Source organism: Oncorhynchus mykiss, chromosome 30, assembly GCF_057628025.1.
Source record: "Oncorhynchus mykiss isolate SJ-2025 chromosome 30, ASM5762802v1, whole genome shotgun sequence".
Taxonomy (NCBI): Eukaryota; Metazoa; Chordata; class Actinopteri; order Salmoniformes; family Salmonidae; genus Oncorhynchus; species Oncorhynchus mykiss.
This window is the reverse complement of record NC_143051.1, coordinates 1,110,916-1,130,006: the sequence shown is the minus strand read 5'-3', so window position 1 is coordinate 1,130,006 and position 19,091 is coordinate 1,110,916. Positions and strand designations below refer to the sequence as shown.

At 44.5% G+C, this 19,091-nt stretch overlaps 1 protein-coding gene across 17 annotated transcripts in view; it reads right to left on the bottom strand.

Annotated features, from left to right (window-relative positions):
• Positions 1-5,414, bottom strand: part of rnf19a (ring finger protein 19A, RBR E3 ubiquitin protein ligase) — a 56,682-nt gene extending 51,268 nt beyond the window's left edge. For all 17 annotated transcript variants that reach the window (XR_016493747.1, XR_016493748.1, XR_005041409.2 and 14 more), the window contains exon 1: positions 4,811-5,414. The gene's annotated coding sequence lies outside the window, so the exon portion shown is untranslated. The remainder of the gene's footprint in view (positions 1-4,810) is intronic.
• Between the last annotated feature and the right edge of the window lie 13,677 nt (positions 5,415-19,091).

Sequence of the window (19,091 nt, the reverse complement as noted above, 5' to 3'; positions counted from 1 at the left end):
GGCCTAAAGAATCCACTGTCTTCTCAAATGCCTAATAGCTTTCAGGAATGTACAGACCCCTTTACACCAAAACACTGTTTTTGACCAGTTTAATTAAGGGAATGTCATTTCAGGACATTGTTCATCTTAAATGGGAGATTTTAACATGAATTATGAAGACGTCTTGTAGGAAAATCCTAAAATGGATCATAAATATCTTTGACTTCACAGCTCATAAAAAGGCCAACCAGGGTGACTTGTCTTACGGACAGAACCCCTGCACTGGTTTCTCGGGCACAGCACCAGTGAATGACACTCAACAGGTTCATCACCATAAGGGAGGTTTCTGAGTCAGAGGTGAACAAGATGATTAGCTCTCTAATGAACTAAAGCCAAAGATGTTTGGACTGGACTATACCTTAGGGAGGGGTCCAAGGGTCCAAAGGTCAACCATAAGAACACCCATCTTTAAAATATTCTACACGCAATGCAGTTTGGCTTCAGAACAAACCACTCCACAGAAATGGCCAACTACTTTCTTCTGGAAAACGTGAAGTACAAGATGGAGCAATGTTACAAGGGTCTCAGTGACTCATGTTTCCATCTCAATGTAAGAAGTAAAAAACAGTCTGTATGTTCTTCACAAAGAGGACAACCGATGCTACTGAACCAGATGTCTGAGTCAGGGGAGAAGAACAGTCTGTATGTTCTTCACAAAGAGGACAACCGATGCTACTGAACCAGATGTCTATGAGTCAGGGGAGAAGAACAGTCTGTATGTTCTTCACAAAGAGGACAACCGATGCTACTGAACCAGATGTCTGAGTCAGGGGAGAAGAACAGTCTGTATGTTCTTCACAAAGAGGACAACCGATGCTACTGAACCAGATGTCTGAGTCAGGGGAGAAGAACAGTCTGTATGTTCTTCACAAAGAGGACAACCGATGCTACTGAACCAGATGTCTGAGTCAGGGGAGAAGAACAGTCTGTATGTTCTTCACAAAGAGGACAACCGATGCTACTGAACCAGATGTCTATGAGTCAGGGGAGAAGAACAGTCTGTATGTTCTTCACAAAGAGGACAACCGATGCTACTGAACCAGATGTCTGAGTCAGGGGAGAAAAACAGTCTGTATGTTCTTCACAAAGAGGACAACCGATGCTACTGAACCAGATGTCTGAGTCAGGGGAGAAGAACAGTCTGTATGTTCTACACAAAGAGGACAACCGATGCTACTGAACCAGATGTCTGAGTCAGGGGAGAAGAACAGTCTGTATGTTCTTCACAAAGAGGACAACCGATGCTACTGAACCAGATGTCTGAGTCAGGGGAGAAGAACAGTCTGTATGTTCTTCACAAAGAGGACAACCGATGCTACTGAACCAGATGTCTGAGTCAGGGGAGAAGAACAGTCTGTATGTTCTTCACAAAGAGGACAACCGATGCTACTGAACCAGATGTCTGAGTCAGGGGAGAAGAACAGTCTGTATGTTCTTCACAAAGAGGACAACCGATGCTACTGAACCAGATGTCTATGAGTCAGGGGAGAAGAACAGTCTGTATGTTCTTCACAAAGAGGACAACCGATGCTACTGAACCAGATGTCTGAGTCAGGGGAGAAGAACAGTCTGTATGTTCTTCATAAAGAGGACAACCGATGCTACTGAACCAGATGTCTATGAGTCAGGGGAGAAGAACAGTCTGTATGTTCTTCACAAAGAGGACAACCGATGCTACTGAACCAGATGTCTATGAGTCAGGGGAGAAGAACAGTCTGTATGTTCTTCACAAAGAGGACAACCGATGCTACTGAACCAGATGTCGAAACCCTAGACCGACTCCAATCATCATACCGCCCCAACAGATCCACAGATGATGCAATCTCTACTGCACTTCACACTGCCCTTTCCCACCTGGACAAAAGGAACACCTGTGTGAGAATGCTGTTAATTTACTACAGCTCAGCGTTCAACACCATAGTGCCCTCAAAGCTTATCACTAAACTAAGGACTCTGGGACTAAACACCTCCTACAGCAACTGGATCCTGGACTTTCTGGTGGGCCGTCCACAGGTGGTAAGAGTAGGTAACAATACATATGCCATGCTGATCCTCAACACAGGGCCCCTCAGGGGTGTGTGCTCAGTCCCCTCCAGTACTCCCTGTTCACTCATGACTGCATGGCCAGGCACAACTCCAACACCATCATTAAATTTGCCAACGACACAACAGCGGTAGGCCTGATCATCGACAACGACGAGACAGCCTATAGGGAGGAGGTCAGAGACCTGGCCGGGTGCTGCCAGGACAACAACCTCTCCCTCAACGTGATCAAGACAAAGGAGCTGATCGTGGACTACAGGAAAAGGAGGACCGAGCACGCCCACATTCTCATTGACAGGGCATTTAGTGGAGCAGGTTGAAAGCTTCAAGTTCCTTGGTGTCCACATCACCAACAAGCCATCCAAACACACCAAGACAGTCATGAAGAAGGCATGACAAAGCCTATTCCCCCTCGGGAGACTGAAAAGATTTGGCATGTGTCCTTGGACCCTCAATAAGTTCTACAGCTGCACCATCGATCTGGTATGGCAACTGCTCGGCCTCCGACCGCAAGGCACTACAGGGTAGTGTGAGCGGCCCAGTACATCACTGGGGCAAAGCTTCCTGACATCCAGTACCTCTATACCAGGCAGTGTCAGAGGAAAGCCCTACAAATTGTCAAGGACTACAGCCACTCTAGTCAGACTTCACGCAGCTACCACATGGCAAGCGGAACCGGAGCGCAAAGTCTAGGTCCAAGAGGCTTCTTAACAGATTCTACCCTCAAGCCATAAGACTCCTGAACAGCTAATAAAATGGTTATTTGCACCCCCCCCCTGTCCCTCTTTTACACTACCGCTACTCTGTTTATTATCTATGCAGTCACTTTAACTCTACCCAGATGTACATATTACCTAAATGACCTTGTCTATCCTGCGCCTCCACACATTGACTCTGACCCCCTGTATAAAGCCACGCTACTGTTATTTTACCGCTGATGTTTAATCATGTTTTAAAAAACAACAACTTTTTCTTAAAACTGCTTTGTTGGTTACGGGCATGAGGTCCTAAGCATTTCACTGTAAGGTCTACTACACCTGTTGTATTCAGCATTTTACTGTAAGGTCTACTACACCTGTTGTATTTAGCATTTCACTGTAAGGTCTACTACACCTGTTGTATTCAGCATTTCACTGTAAGGTCTACTACACCTGTTGTATTCAGCATTTCACTGTGAGGTCGACACCAGCTGTATTCAGCATTTCACTGTAAGGTCTACTACACCTGTTGTATTCAGAATTTCACAGTAAGGTCTACAACTGCTGTATTTGGCGCATGTGACAAATAAGATTTGATTTTACTAGTTGGGCGGAAGCTTGCTGTACCAACATTAAAACCCATTCAGTGCATCTACAAACAGGCTCTCAAAGTGCTTGATAGAAAGCCCAATAGACACTTAAATCCTCAGAAAGCATGAGCTCCTATATTGGGAGGCAGGAAGCCTGGCAGGTAGGAGCACTGAACCAGTAACCGAAAGGTTGCTGGATCGAATCCCTTAGCTGACTAGGTAAAAAATCTGTCGTTCTGGCCCTGAGCAAGGCAGTATACCTACTGTTCCCCGGGCGCCGAAGATGAATACATTGTTGTACAACTGACTAGGTATCCCCCTTTCCAGATCCTAAATGGCCTGGCTACCCTCCACTTAATATTTTAAAATCAAACAGAAATCCCAAACCCACTGCGGCAGATCCACAAGGTCTGCCATGAGAAGTGACTGTATAAGTTCCCTTAAGGAAAAGCACCTTTAGTAAATCCACTTTCTCTGTGAGAGCTTCCCATGTCTGGAATACACTGCCATCAGACACACATAACTGCACCACATATCACACTTTCACAAAAAACAAAGACATGGCTAAAGGCCAATCTGATTTGTGAACATAATCCCTAGCTGTGTACTTCCGCTTTCCATGTTGTCTGTTGATTGTTTAGTGTGTAAACGGTTATTGTTTTAATAGCCTGCTGAGGGACTGCAGTTGAAAATGACCCGGCTCGCTAGAACTTTTACTGTAAAGTTGATTAATGTGCACTGTCCCTGTAAACATAAACGCAATAAAGTAAATCAAATTGCTAGCTAGCTAGTAGTTACAATAACACAAATAAGCCAAACATGAACATTAGCTCGCAAATAGAAAGCTAGCTAGTTAGCTAAAAATGGTAATTGATCAGAACTCCGGGTAAAATTAAAATATGTTGGGTAGTTAGCTAGTCAGATGCCAACACCATTGTCTAGTTTGCTAGTAAACTGGCTGAAATGTATTTTGTACAATTTGCTCGCTAGCTAACGTCAACTAAATGGCTTTCTGTATAACGTTACAATTTATAAAGTAGTCAAAAGGACAGTCGCAACATATTTGTAAGCCAATATAATGAGCCTATTCGCTATCTAATTTTAAACTATTTCAAACATTTGGAGAGGGGGGGGGGGGTGTTTTCATGTTAGCTAGTTAGTCATCCAGATGGCTAACGATAGCTAGCGGGCTACAGCCAACACTTCGGGGAAGTCGAAACTCATCGGGGCGGTTTTTACCAAAGAAATGTTCCTGTTATGAAAACAGAAGCTTAGCGAAGTTATCTAGGCAGGAGGATCGAGTTTAGTAACATATTACAGAACAAAACGAATAACTAAATGAATAGGTTATATTGAAAGCGTATTGTCTTTCCTAAGCTAACTAGTTAGCTTGCAGGCCGTCGTTGCATTGATTTAGGAAGCTACTTCATTCCGACTTACCGTTTCAAAAACAAAGATCCACCTCACGGTTTGTCCCGTAAAGGGGGGGGAAATGGAACTACAACGATTCACCGATGTCACTTCGGTATAAAAATGGATTGATCACAAAATGGCATTTGTGTTCTTCGTTGTAACGGGTTACTTCTCCGTTCCAGACTTCTGCCCTTCCCATTGGAAACACCGACCGACCGGTTCCTTGTGGATGGGATTCAAACGATCACTACGGAATCTCGCGAGGACACGTACACAGTTGTTCAAGTCTTTGGACAGGCCCTTGTGGTACAGGCAAAAGTTGCAATGTGGTCACGGACCAGGCTGCCCCATCAAGAAAACATTAAGTGAAACCTTTTCAGGAAACATTACAGTTCAATGTGTCTCCTAAAGAAGGAAACACTACACGGCTCAATGCCTCCTAAAGCAGGACGCACTACATAGTTCAATATTTCTCCTAAAGCAGGAAACATTGCAGTGAGATATGCCTCCTAAAGCAGGACACACTACAAGGTTCAATATTTCTCCTAAAGCAGGAAACATTACAGTTCAATATGCCTCCAAAAGCAGGAAACACTACACGGTTCAATATGCCACCTAAAGCTGTGCTCCCAAGTGGCCCAGCAGTCTAAGGCACTGCATTTCAGTGTTAGAGGTGTCACTGCAGACCCTGGTTCAATTCCAGGCTGTATCACATTGGGTGGCACACAATTGGCCCAGAGTCGTCCAGGTTAGGGTGTGGCCGGGGTAGGCTGTCATTGTTAATATGAATTTGTTCTGAACTGACTTGCCTAGTTAAATAAAGCAATGTGTCATGACTGGCCTGCTTGGGCCAAGTTACCGTGGACCACAAACCTACAGAGAGATCTCTCACACCAGAGGGGAAGAGATGGAGATGGGGGGTTTTATGACACCTCACGCCCATTTTAAATCTAAGGCAGCAGACAATATTCCTTTGTCCTCTCACTATGGAGAACGGGGCTCAGAACATTAACATGCAATAAATGGACTTTGGGACAAAATCACATTTCTTTATAAAGCCCTTCTTACATCAGCTGAAATCTCAAAGTGCTGTACAGAAACGCAGCCTAAAACCCCAAACAGCAAGCAATGCAGGTGTAGAAGCACGGTGCCTAGGAAAAACTCCCTAGAAAGGCCAGAACCTAGGAAGAAACCTAGAGAGGAACCAGGCTATGAGGGTTGGCCAGTCCTCTTCTGGCTGTGCTGGGTGGAGATTATAACAGAACATGTTCAAATGTTCATAAATGACCAGCATGGTCAAATAATAATAATCACAGTGGTTGTCGAGGGTGCAACAGGTCAGCACCTCAGGAGTAAATGTCAGTTGGCTTTTCATAGCCGATCATTAAGAGTATCTCTACCGCTCCGGCTGTCTCTAGACAGTTGAAAACAGCAGGTCTGGGACAGATAGCACGTCCGGTGAACAGGTCAGGGTTCCATTGCCGCAGGCAGAACAGTTGAAACTGGAGCAGCAGCACGGCCAGGTGGATTGGGGACAGCAAGGAGTCATCATGCCAGGTAGTCCTGAGGCATGGTCCTAGGGCTCAGGTCCTCTGAGAGAGAGAACAAAAGAGAGAATTAGAGAGAGCATACTTAAATTCACACAGGACACCGGATAAGACAGGAGAAATACTCCAGATATAACAGACTGACCCTAGCCTCCCGACACAAACTATTGCAGCTTAAATACTGGAGGCTGAGACAGGAGGGGTCAGGAGACACTGTGGCCCCATCCAATGATATCCCCGGACAGGGCCAAACAGGCAGGATATAACCCCACCCATTTTGCTAAAGCACAGCCCCCACACCACTAGAGGGATATCTTCAACCACCGACTTACCATCCTGAGACAAGGCCGAGTATAGCCTACAATAGGATTCATCAGCCACAATGGTGGTAATGACGATATAGGAAAATTAATGTTGTTTTTGTTATGTTATTACAAGTTAAAGGACAACGTTATAATGAAAACATTGTAATTTTAAGAATTTTCCTAGTACAGTATATGCTTGATGTTTGCATATTGTACGTTGTCCAGATCAAAGAGAATGTTTCTGTAAAGATGAAATGTGAAGGTAGTTGTCTAAATCGAATCTGAGTCAAATCCAGACCTTGCCTCGTGACTAGGGACGCCCAGACGATCTTGCCATAAAAGCGGAAACGCCTATTTATGACCCGAGGGTATAAAACTTGCAGACTAAGTGTAACAGGGTTATATTGGTGATTCCCCTTGCCACTTTATTGTTAAGCCAATGGGTTTTTGGTTTGAGTTTGTCTTGCCTTCACCTACTCAACATGGCATCTTATTGGCTGGTTTGCGTAGCTTGCTTACGAGGGGGGATGTTCCAGTTAGAATCGTCCCAGTGAACAAGCACCAAACCAGCGGTAAGTTGTTGGTTGCAAAGCACTGTACATCAAGTGATTTTTATACTCTCAAGTGATGATTTAAATGTACAATTTATATCAAATTGTTTGTAAATGTTATTCGAACATCACACATAAGATGCAGCGGTTTTTGGAGAATATTTGTTGTAAAGAATTCCCGCCAGTACTAGCTAGCAACTTACTGTGTCTGGTGGGGGGGTTCATATATTTTGTACAGTGTGTGAGTGCAGAGTTGGATGGTGAGACGTGCATTGCATGACGTGCAACTTTGTGCCGTTCCTAACAGGTACATTGTTAAATATATTATATTGTATATTGTAATTGTATTATTTTGGTAACTACCCCAGTGAACAAGCACCAAACCAGCGTGTGTGAGTGCAGAGTTGGATGGTGAGACGTGCATTGCATGACGTGCAACTTTGTGCCGTTCCTAACAGAATAAAGCTACATGACTGGTGCTACATGTTGGAGTTCCGTGTCGATGACTGATTGTACACAACGCAAGACGAGTACTGTTAAAATAAGTGACCTGAGCTTCAGCCAAGGTCTGAGTAGTCAACAACCCCAAAACACAACACGAGGTTGAAGACAAAGGAACCTTTTATCTATCCATGCTACGGATGAGTAGTTGCGTTTAAGAGGGACCACCCGGTCACCACTCTCCATCGAATCGTGTGTCTACACTGCTTTTATTCCTACGCTGTGAGCCCTGAGCTACAGGGTTGGCTGTTCTCAAAAGACCCCATTCAGAACAAGGGCGAGGAAATAGACCACTAAGACAAAGGACACTGACATTGTGAGGACAACCAGAGAGTTACACCCTGTAACCAGAGAAGTGTGTCATCAGAGAAGCTGAAACTCGTCCACGAAGAGACACCCCGTCTGAGACTTTCGACACGTAATTACATTATTATATTCTGACCCATAAGAGACGGCAGTCCGGTTCAAGGTTAGGGTTAAACTAGGCCTAGTTTCCAAATGTGCTTTCTCTCTTTTAAATCCCCATCTTGTGTAACACGTGTCATATTGTGTTGGCCCACTAGGGAGCTGTTTCGTTGTACTAAGCTCTAATCAATAGCCTAGACTGTGTGTTTGTATCTTATATTATCATTTTAGCTTGTTAGTAAATAAATCATCAACTCAATTGGTGTTGTACGGACTTATTTGTTGAGACTTGGGTTTGTGCAGATTCCCAGATTATGCAAAGTTCAGAATGAGACTGTAGAGGAAATTGATTGATTAGCAACAGTTGCAAAATCGATATTCTGATATTCTTTGAGTTAATTTGGGAAATAGAAACTCAATAAAACCAAACTTTACCATGGTGCCCCAGGTTAATGAGTTAATAATTACCTCATTCATTTAATCACTTTGTTTTAACCGTTAATCACTCGATGAGCAGCAGTCGTCACATTAATCAATACAACGTCACGACAAGTGTCTCTGTGTGTGACGTCAAGATGTCACTAAGCTTCCAATGAATTGTAGGAATGACTCACCTTTTAAAATGATTGACTGTAGTTCTGTGATGACTAAACTGAACAGATGTTTTGGTTGCTTGAAGGAGGGAGGAATTCACCCCATTCCTTCATCAGTGGAAGCCTGGAATGTCAGCTGGGGCCACCAGGAGGAAAAGAAGATTTGGAAATTCTAAAGTACATCAGTTGTGATTGAATGGATGGGGATTCGGTCACAACTCGGTCAATAACCTATAGTGGAGACCTCATAGGCGGCGCTCTCTCTCCTTCTCCCACTTGGAACACATGATGAGGTCCAATGAGGACTGATTCCGCCACAGTTTGAGCACTGATTGGTCCATGGGTGCATCAATTTTTTTTTTTACAGTGCCTTCAGATGGTATTCACACCCCCTGACTTTTTCCCCCTAAAAAAGTTGTGTTACAGCCTGAATTTAAAATGGATTAAATTGAGATTGTTTTGTCGCTAGTCTACACACAATACCCCATAATGTCAAAGTGGAATTATGGTTTTGGAATCTTATACAAAGTAATTTAAAATGAGACGTTGAAATTTCTTGAGTCATTAAGTATTCACCACTTTGATATAGCAAGTTCAGGAGTAAAAATGTAATTAACAAGTCACATAATAAGTTGCATGTACTCACTCTGTGTGCAATAATAGTGTTTAACTTGATTTTTGAATGACCTCATCTCTGTACCCCACACATACAATTATCTGTAAGCTCCCTCAGTCAAGCAGTGAATTTCAAACACAGATTAAACCACAAAGACCAGGGAGGTTTTACAATGCCTCTCAAAGGGCACCTATTGGTAGATGGGTACACAAATAAATAGACATTGAATATCCCCTTGAGCATGGTGAAGTTATTAATTACAAAGATACAGGCGTCCTCCTAACTCAGTTGCCGGAGAGGAAGGAAACCGCTCAGGGATTTCACCATAAGGCCAACGGTGACTTTAAAACAGTTACAGAGTCTAATAGCTGTGATAGGAGAAAACTGAGGATGGATCAACAACATTGTAGTTACTCCACAATACTAACCTAAATGACAGAGTGAAAATAAGGAAACCTGTACAGAATAAAAATATTCCAAAACATGCATCATGTTTGCAACAAGGCACTAAAGTCATACTGCAAAAAATGTGGCAAAGAAATGAACTTTTTGTCCTGAATGCAAAGTGTTATGTTTGGGACAAATCCAATACAACACATTACTGAGTACCCTTCTGTCACGTCTACTCCCGCTCCGGCGTTCAACATCACTGGTTTACTAACCACCGGTCCTGGCAGCCTATCATTACTCACACCCCATCATTAGGCACACCTGGACTTTATCATTACCCTGATTACACCCCATTTATTTAGCCCTCATTTGTCATCAGTCCTTAGGTGTTATTGCTCGTGTCTCATGTTCAGTATGCGGCCCATGTTTGTTATTTTGTATCTGTTCAGTATTAAAGTCCCCTTCTGTCCCTGCTTTCTGACTCCCGGAGTACATGTTACACACTCTCCATATTTTCAAGCATACTGGTGGCTGCATCATGTTATGGGTATGCTTGTAATTTTTAAGGACTGGGGAGTTTATTAGGATAAAAATAAACAGAATAGAGCTAAGCACAGGCTTATTCATAGAGAGGGTCACCTTACTTCTTGTCCTTAGGAAACTATGCAATGTTTTTTTTTAAATGTATTATTTCTTACATTGTTAGCCCAGAAAATCTTAAGTGTTATTACATACAGCCGGGAAGAACTATTAGATATCAGAGCGACGTTAGCTTACCAACATTACGACCAGGAATACGACTTTCCCGAAACTGATCCTCTGTTCACATCACCACCCAGGGCATTTGATCTGAATCCAAAGGCCGACCCAGAGTCGGTACAGCCACCTGGATTCTTTATGCGTCGCGCCTACAGGAATAAACATCTCTCCGGGAAGAAGAAGGACGGGGGTGTATGTTTCATGATTAACAACTCATGGTGTAATCGTAACAACATATAGGAACTCAAGTCCTTTTGTTCACCTGACCTAGAATTCCTCACAATCAAATGCTGACCATATTATCTCCGAAGAGAATTTGCATCAGTTATTCTCACAGCTGCGTACACCACCCCCCCTCAAGCAGATACCACAACGGCCCTCAATTAACTTCACTGGACTCTATGCAAACTAGAGACCATATATCCTGAGGCTGCATTTATTGTAGCTGGGGATTTTAACAAAGCAAATTTGAGAACAAGGCTACCTAAATTCTATCAGCATATTGATTGCAGCTCTCATGTGGGTAATACACTGGATCACTGCTTCTCTAACTTCCGAGATGCATACAAGGCCCTCCCTTCGGCAAATCTGACCACGACTCCATGTTGCTCCTCCCTTCCTATAGGCAGAAACACAAACAGGATGTACCCGTGACAAGAACCATTCACGCTGGTCTGAGTAATCGCAATCCACGCTTCATCAATGTTGTTGTTCGACGCTATGCGGAACGTGATCAAAGCAATCTTGAAGCGTGGAATCCGATTGGTCGGACCAGCGTTGAACAGACCTGAGCACGGGTGCTTCCTGTTTTAGTTTCAGTTTATAGGCTAGGAGCAACAAAATGGAGTCGTGGTCAGCTTTTCCGAAAGGAGGGCAGGGGAGGGCCTTATATGCGTCGCGGAAGTTAGAATAACAATGATCCAGGGTTTTGCCAGCCCGGGTTGCGCAATCGATATCTGGTAGAATTTAGGTAGCCTTGTTCTAAAATTAGCTTTGTTAAAATCCCCAGCTACAATAAATGCACCCTCAGGATATGTGGTTTCCAGTTTACATAGAGTCAAATGAAGTTCATTCAGGGCCGTCGATGTGTCTGCTTGGTTAGGGAATATACACGACTGTGATTATGATCGAAGAGAATTCTCTAGGTAGATAATGCGGTCTGCATTTGATTGTGAGGAATTCTAAGTCAGGTGAACAAAAGGACATGAGTTCCTGTATGTTGTTATGATCACACCACGTCTGGTTAATCATAAGGCATACACTCCCGCCATTCTTATTTCCAGAGAGATGTTTGTTTCTGTCAGCGCGATGCGTGAAGAAACCAGGTGGCTGTACCGACTCCAAATAGCGTGTCTCGAGTGATCCATGTTTCCGTGAAACAAAGAACGTTACAATCTCTGATGTCTCTCTGGAAGGCAACCCTTGCTCGGATTTTGAATACCTTGTTGTCAAGAGACTGGACATTGGCGAGTAGTATGCTCGGGAGCAGTGCGCGATGTGCCCGTCCAGAAGACCGCTCCGTCTGCCCCTTCTGCTGCTCCGTTGTTTTGTGCCGCTGGCTGGGATCCAATCCATTATCCTGGGTGGTGGGCCAAACAGAGGATCCACTTCGGGAAGGTTGTTTTCCTGGTCGTAATGTTGGTGAGTTGACGTTGCTCTTATATTCAATAGTTCCTCCCGGCTGTATGTAATAAAACCTAAGATTTCCTGGGGTAACAATGTAAGAAATAACAAAATACTGCATAGTTTCCTAGGAACGCGAAGCGAGACAGCCATCTCTGTCTGCGCTGGATATCGATTTATACGCTGATCCGGTGAGTGAGTTTATAAGGAAGTGCATTGGAGATGTTGTAACCACTGTCACTATTAAAACCTACCCTAAACAGAAACCGTGGATAGATGGCGGAATTCGCGCAAAACGAAAAGCACGAACCGTGTTTAACCAAGGTAAGGTGACTTGGAATATGGTGGAATACAAAAAGTGTAGTTATTCCCTCCGCAAGGCAATCAAACAAGAGAAATGTCGGTATAGGGACAAAGTGGAGTCGCAATTCAACGGCTCAGACACACAACGTATGTGGCAGGGTCTATAGACAATCATGGACAACAAAAAGAAAACCAGCCCCGTCACGGACACCGACGTCTTGCTTCCAGACAAAATAAACACCTTCTTTGCCCACTTTGAGGATAATACAGAGCTACCAACGTGGCCCGCTAACAAGGACTGCGGCCCCCCCCTCTCCTTCTCTGTGGCTGACATGAGTAATACATTTAAACATGTTAACCCTCGCAAGCTGCCGGACCAGACATCATTCCTAGCCATGTCCTCAGATCATGCACAGACCAGCTGGCTGGTGTGTTTGGGGACAAATTCAATCTCTCCCTATCCCATGCTGTCCCCACATGCTTCAAGATGGCCACAATTGTTCCTGTACCCAAGAAGGCAAAGGTAACTGAACTAAATGACTAGTAGCACTCACTTCTGTCATCATGAAGTGCTTTGAGAGACAAGTCAAGGATCATATCACCTCCACCTTACCTGCCACCCAAGACCCACCTCAATTTGAATACCGCCCCAATAGGTACAGATGCACACTACACACTGCCCTATCCCATCTGGACAAGAGGAATACCTATGTAAGAATGCTGTTCATTGACTACAGCTCAGCATTCAACACTATAGTACCCTCCAAGCTCATCAGTAAGCTTGAAGCCCTGGGTTTGAACCCCATCCTGTGCGATTGGGTCCTGGACTTCCTGATGGGCCGCCCCCAGCTGGTGAAGGTAGGAAACAACATCTCCACTTGGCTGATCCTCAACAGTGGGGCCCCACAAGGGTGTGTGCTCAGCCACCTCCTGTACTCCCTGATCATCCATGACTGCGTGTCCATGCACGCCTCCAACTCAATCATCAAGTTTGCATACGACACAACAGTAGTTGTCCTGATTACCAACAACAAGACAGCCTACAGGGAGGAGGTGAGGAACCCAGGAAAACAACCTCTCACTCAACGTCAACAAAAGGAGATGATCGTGGAAAAAGCAGAGGGAGCACCCCCCTATCCACATCGACGGGACTGCAGTGGAGAAGGTGGAAAGATTTAAATTCCTGGGTGTACACATCACAGACAAACTGAATTGGTCCACCCACATAAACATGTGGTGAAGACGCAACAGCGCCTCTTCAACCTCAAGAGGTTGAAGACATTTGGCTTAGCACCTAAAACCCTGACAAAGTTTTACAGATGCACAATTGAGAGCATCCTGTAGGGCTGTATCACTGCCTAGTACGGCAACTGCACCGCGCACAACCACAAGGCTCTCCAGAGGGTAGTGAGGTCTGCACAATACATCACCGGGGGCATCACCGGGGCCCTCCAGGACACCTACAGCACCCGATGTCACAGGAAGGTCAACAAGATAATCAAGGACAACAACCACCCGAGCCACTACCTCTTCACCCCGCTACCATCCACTCACCCCTGATCCTCACTAATCATGGAACTGTTTGACAACGGTCCAGTCGTGAACAAGTTTAACCTGCTACATGTGGTCTGAGTCCCATAATGATTCACAATAAACGATGATAGACGACATGTCACAAATTATTGCGTTAGCCGAATGTGATCCACTAATGCTAGCTACCCTCAGGAACAACTACACTGACATGACAGAGGAAATAAAGGTAAACGGAATGGCACGATGCAAAACCTAAGCTACAAATGGAAGAAAACAAACACTAAAGTGACAGTTATAAATGTATGTGGGTATTACTGACGGTGGCTCCCGATGGTGGGTAATATTTAACATGATACAAATTGAAAAGAAAACGGAGAAAAAATTGGGAGTAGGCTAAATTTGAGACATTCTAAAGTGCATATATCAATTACAGTGGCCTATAGCTTGGGTGTCCACAGTTTCGTCCACTCCAATTACGAGGGCACACAATTACAATTTTTAATAATGGCACAGCTATTTATAGCCTATTTCACAGTGGAAAAGGGGCTGCAATACATGTTATGTTTTTATTTAACTAGGCAAGTCAGTTAAGAACAAATTCTTATTTACAATGACGGCCTACCAAAAGGCAAAAGGCCTCCTGCGGAGATGGGGGCTAAAAATATAGGACAAAACACACGACAAGACAGACACCACAACACTACAAAAAGAGAGACCTAAGACAACAACATAGCATGGCAGCAACACAACATGACAACATGGTAGCAACACAACATGGTAGCAGCACAACATGGTAGCAGCACTACAAGGCACAGACAACAGCACAAAGGTAGATAGGGTGTATTGTGAAATTTATTATGTTCTAACGAGTTTAGTTGTAAAATGGTTAGAAATAGCCAATGGGATTTGAAATGCAGGGGTTGAGTTATTTGAATTAACAAATGATAATAGGGTTTCCGTTCTTGCATTGAAGTGATTGGATTACGAGATGCAAGGTAGGGAAAATATCAATAATGTTTTGGAGAGTTGGGCTGAAGAGGCTGTAGAGAGCAGTCGAGTGTTGGGCTGAAAAGGCTGTGGAGAGCAGTAGACTGTTGGGCTGAAGAGGCTGAAGAGAGCAGTAGACTGTTGGGCTGAAGAGGCTGTAGAGAGCAGTCGACTGTTGGGCTGAAGAGGCTGTAGACTGTTGGGCTGAAGAGGCTGTAGACTGTTGGGCTGAAGAGGCTGTAGAGAGCAGTCGAGTGTTGGGCTGAAGACACTGTAGAGAGCAGTCGAGTGTTGGGCTGAAGAGGCTGTAGAGAGCAGTTGACTGTTGGGCTGAAGACTCTGTAGAGAGCAGTCGAGTGTTGGGCTGAAGAGTCTGTAGAGAGCAGTAGACTGTTGGGCTGAAGACACTGTAGAGAGCAGTAGACTGTTGGGCTGAAGACACTGTAGAGAGCAGTAGACTGTTGGGCTGAAGAGGTTGTAGAGAGCAGTAGACTGTTGGGCTGAAGAGGCTGTAGAGAGCAGTAGACTGTTGGGCTGAAGAGGCTGTAGAGAGCAGTAGACTGTTGGGCTGAAGACGCTGTAGAGAGCAGTAGACTGTTGGGCTGAAGACGCTGTAGAGAGCAGTAGACTGTTGGGCTGAAGAGGCTGTAGAGAGCAGTAGACTGTTGGGATGAAGACGCTGTAGAGAGCAGTAGACTGTTGGGCTGAAGAGGCTGTAGAGAGCAGTAGACTGTTGGGCTGAAGAGGCTGTAGAGAGCAGTAGACTGTTGGGCTGAAGAGGCTGTAGAGAGCAGTAGACTGTTGGGCTGAAGAGGCTGTAGAGAGCAGTAGACTGAAATATGTTAAGGAGAACATTAAATAAATCTGTTCTGTTTATTATCAGTACGCTTTGGAGTCTTCAGTAAAAGAACCCAGCATCTTAGGATGTAACAGTAGAAACAACAATACATCACCCGAAGCATCCACAGCTGTCAGTAAGATCTGCATGGAGGAATGGGCCAAAATACCAGCAACAGTGTGTGAAAACCTTGTGAAGACTTGCAGAAAACATTTGACCTCTGTCATTGCCAACAAAGGGTATATAACAAAGTATTGAGATAAACTTTTGTTACTGACCAAATACTTATTTTCCACCATAATTTGCAAATAAATTCATTAAAAATCCTATAATGTGATTTTCTGGATTTTCTCCCCTCATTTTGTCTGTCATAGTTGAAGTGTACCTATGATGAAAATTACAGGCCTCTCATCTTTTAAGTGGGAGAACTTGCACAATTGGTGGCTGACTAAATACTTTTTTGCCCCACTGTATACAGGGGGTACCGGTACTGAGTCAATGTGTGGAGGTACATGTTAGTTGAGGTAATTTGTACATGTAGGTAGGGATGAAGTGCCTATGCATAGATAATTAACAGCGAGAGTAGCATCAGCGTAAGAAAAAGGGAGGAGGGGGTCAATGCAAATATCCCAGGTAGCCATCTGATTAGATGTTCAGGAGTCTTATGGCTTGGGGGTAGAAGCTGTTAAGAAGAAGCCTTTTGGACCTAGACATGGCGCTGTGGTACCGCTTGCCGTGCGGTTGCAGAGAAAACAGTCTATGACTAGGGTGGCTGGAGTCTTTGGCCAATTTAGGGCCTTCCTCTGACACTGCCTGATATAGAGGTCCTGGATGGCAGGAAGCTTGGCCCCAGTGATGTACTGGGCTGTACGCACTACCCTCTGTAGTGCCTTACAGTCGGAGGCCGAGAAGTTGTCATACCAGGCAGTGATGCAACCAGTCAGGATGCTCTTGATGGTGCAGCTGTAGAATCTTTTGATGATCTGAGGACTCATGCCAAATCTTTTCAGTCTCCTGAGGGGGAATAGGTTTTGTCGTGCCCTCTTCACGACTGTCTTGGTGTGCTTGGACCATGTTAGTTTGTTGTTGATGTGGACACCAAGGAACTTGAAGCTCTCAACCTGCTCCATTGCAGCCCCGTCGATGAGAATGTGGGCGTGCTCAGTTCTCTTTTTCCTGCAGTAGATCATCTTCTTTGTCTTGATCACGGTGAGGGAGAGGTTGTTGTCTCTGCCCTCCTCCCATAGGCTGTCGCATTCTTGTTGGTGATCAGGCCTACCACCGTTGTGTTGTCTGCAAACTTAATGATGTTGGAGTCATGCTTGGCCACGCAGTCATGGGTGAACAGGGAGAACAGGAGGGGACTAAGCACGTACCCGAGGGGCTCCCGTGTTGAGGATCAGCTTGGCAGACGTGTTGTTGCCTACTCTTACCCCCTGGGGGTGGCCCGTCAGGATGTCCAGGATCCAGTTGCAGAGGGAGGTGTTTAGTCCCAGGGTCCTTAGCTTAGTGATGAGCGTTGAGGGCACTATGGTGTTGAACGCTGAGCTGTAGTCAATGAAAAGCATTCTCACGAAGGTGTTCCTTTTGTCCAGGTGGGAAAGGGCAGTGCAAGAGAACAAAGCATATCTGTCGACACACATTCATTAATGTGGTGTTTGTAGACCCACCTCCACCCCACCTTCATTTATTAGATCTCCACCCCCAACGAATAGCAGGTGAATAGCAAAGGTGTTTCTAACATGTATTGAGTCAGGGGGTTGAAAACTTGTCTAATCAAGATATATTCCTGTTTCATTTATTTACAAATGTTACAACTGTCCTCCCACTTTGACAGAGTATTTGTGTAGATTGAATTGTCATTTTTTGTCAACAATCCATTTGAATCCCACTTTGTAACAACAAAATGTGGAAAGGTGTGAACACTTTCTGGAAACACTGGAGAGCACTGCCTTTGACCAGAAGGAAGTTCACTATAATGGAAATAGGTTGTAATTTGGGAGAATCTCAATTGAATACTTCTCGCGTCCTTTCTTCCTCGCCTCCTTCTCAAAACCAATTGGAGGAGGTCAGAGGGGAAGGATCTTTGGCTTTCTCATCCAATGGGTTTTGAGAAGGATAGGCGAGAGAACGCGAGGAGTATACATTTGAGATTCTCCGCATGTATCGAGTTCCACACAGGCGGTGGATTAACTATCCTGGATTGACCTGGAATTCACAAGGGACTTTTTTTAACCAAGATCTATTTTTAAGCCAATACATTTACAAGATGTCAGACTGGCCCTAGCCTTGGCAGGACCAGTTTTGCCTCAAATATTTTGGCCCTCATGTGGAAAGCACTAAAAGCTCCATTTCTGCTCGCTGTTGAGTACAATCTGGACTGGACTGGTCTGTGTTGTTTAACTAACTTATCGTTATGGTTCAAAACAAATTGACCTATTCTAATTTTTGCTATAAAGAAATATCGACTAACCTTGACTCTTGATTTGTTGTTTTGAAGTAGTCCATGACAGGCATGCAATGGACAACACTATAATGCGTGTCAGCTCTCTACTTTATCAAAGCACACAGGAAATGTTTATTTTATTATGACATAAGACCACTCACATGATGACATTCCTGCCAAAGGCACAGTAGGCCACTACAGTAATGCAGTATGTTCTAAATCCTAACTATTATATTATTATAGCATCCTCATCTACTTCTGATTCTATTTCATTAATCAAACCTCAGAAGCATGACTTCAGTGTGTATGTTATGCTGAGTGTATCTTCTCAGTAAACATGTCCACACGGGCACCACGTAGGCTGCCAACATTGGGCCGATGTGCCTTTGTACATCAGGCCCCATGGTCAGCCCTCACTTCTCCTGATATAGTCCACTCTTTTGGATCAGCTGCCTGTTACATTATATTTTTTGATACAAAGTTGTTACTATCATATATCCACGTTGGACTGGCTTGGGCTAAGCCGCGTTGGACTGGCTTGGGCTAAGCCGTGTTGGACTGGCGTGGGCTTGGTGTGGGACAGTGGCATCATTAGGCCAGCCCTGAACGTTTTGATGGTCAAATATTAGTTTCCATAACCACACATCACTTGAGCTATGCAGTATTTAAAAAAAATGTACAATACAATATAGCGTGCTCGTCACGACTTCCATTGGGTCCTCTCCTTGTTCGGGCGTCTCCTTGTTCGGCCATCATCGATCCACTTAATTTTCCATGTGTTTTGTCTTGTTTTTCCTCACACCTGGTTTCAATTCCCTCAATCACTTGTGTATTTAACCCTCTGTTACCCCCCTGTCTTGGTGTGGGATTCTGTAAGGGGTGTGTAACCAGTGGCAGGGAAGTCAGACGCA